Source organism: Plectropomus leopardus, unplaced genomic scaffold, assembly GCF_008729295.1.
Source record: "Plectropomus leopardus isolate mb unplaced genomic scaffold, YSFRI_Pleo_2.0 unplaced_scaffold20229, whole genome shotgun sequence".
NCBI classification, from domain to species: Eukaryota; Metazoa; Chordata; class Actinopteri; order Perciformes; family Serranidae; genus Plectropomus; species Plectropomus leopardus.
Window position 1 is genome coordinate 1 of NW_024621861.1, and position 1,593 is coordinate 1,593.

The following is a 1,593-nucleotide window of genomic DNA, read 5'->3' on the forward strand; positions in this document are numbered from 1 at the left end:
GAGAATAAATAAAAAATGTTAAGTAAATATATGTATAAATAAAAACAGGGAAAAAAATGTATACAAGTATAAATAAATAAGAAAATTGTATACATAAATACAGGAATATGTAAGTGCTTAAATAATTCTAGAATACTTAAATGCTGACATAAATGTATAAAATATAAATAAAAACTGTTTAAATAAATATGGAAATAAATAGATCAATGCATTCTGCTTTAGAGTGAAGACCTCCTACCTCATTAACATACAGACAAATAAATAACTAATTATCAACTTTTTTTTCCATGTTTACTTTCTACGTTCAGTTATTATTTTATTTATTTCATTTTTTATTTCTTAATACTTACAACATTTTTTTGTCCTCCATGTATGAGCACAGCTGTTACAGCAGAATTTCCTGTCTGATAAGAGCTTCTATAATGGGGAGAGGAGGAAATGAAACAATGTGCTCATGCCTGTTTGGATCCTACTTTACATTATTACGCTCTGCTTGTCTCTATGTGTTTTGGTGCATAACATCATTCTGTGTAAATGTCAGTTCATTGTCTGTGTCACTCTCAGGTCAACGCTTCTCCCTCGCTGACCTCCAGCACAGCCAACGACCGCATCCTAAAGTACAACCTCATCAACGACACCCTCAACATTGTCACGCCTAACGGGGACATCCCAGACTGCCGTTGGAATCGCAGCCCACCCCGAGAGGCCCTGGGCAACTACCAAGTCCTGTGAGTGACGTTAAAATCTACAAACTCAGCATCTTCTGACAGAGGAGGAGGGTCACACAGCTGCTAAAAATATCAGCCAAACATGAAAGTTTCACCTCTACAGTTACTGGACTCTAGATGGTTTCTATTTTTAGCCAGTTTACACACTTTCAAAAGCTCATTTGGTAGAGCGGAGGACTGTAGTGTAAAGTACCAGACATCCTTAGGTCGCTAGTTCAAATCGGCTCGAAGGAGTGACTTTTAACTATGTATTGTGCAATAACACCTGAAACACGGACGTACTGTCACTGTACGCGGTGCTGAGATGGCTTATGGTTCCATGCTCTTAGTTGTTTGGTCAATATATAGTACAGCAATTTTTCTATTTTTGAAAAGAAGGCACTAGTACCACCTTCGATAGCTCAGTTGGTAGAGCGGAGGACTGTAGAGGTTAAAACAGACATCCTTAGGTCGCTGGTTCAAATCCGGCTCGAAGGAGTGACTTTTAAGGGAATAAATTCCAAAATTGAATATGCCATGTAATAGCTGTTAAATCCATTGGAAATGTTCTATCTATAAGTACTCTTCAAAGTATTGGAGACAGAAACAGGGAACAGCACAGCACGCCGCTGTTACTAGTTAACCAGAACTCGTTACATAGTCAACGTACTAAATGTCTGACGGCATTTCAAAAGACATTCTTTTATGCAAAAGTTAATGTCATGTTATTGTTCATGAGGTTACAACAATAAGTGATAAACAGCTGGTAAATACACTAGCTAAAAGTCCTCCTACATAAAACTATTGGTGTACAAACTGTTCAACATCTGCTCAGCACGATATGGATCACTTTAACCCTTACACACTTAGGCCTAGTCTACACATA

At 37.5% G+C, this 1,593-nt stretch overlaps 1 non-coding gene across 1 annotated transcript; it reads left to right on the forward strand.

The window, feature by feature from the left end:
* Positions 1-1,118: 1,118 nt before the first annotated feature.
* trnay-gua lies at positions 1,119-1,205 on the forward strand. The gene is given in 2 exon segments: positions 1,119-1,155; positions 1,170-1,205. It is a non-coding gene; the product is annotated as a tRNA-Tyr (tRNA).
* The last annotated feature ends 388 nt before the right edge of the window (positions 1,206-1,593 follow it).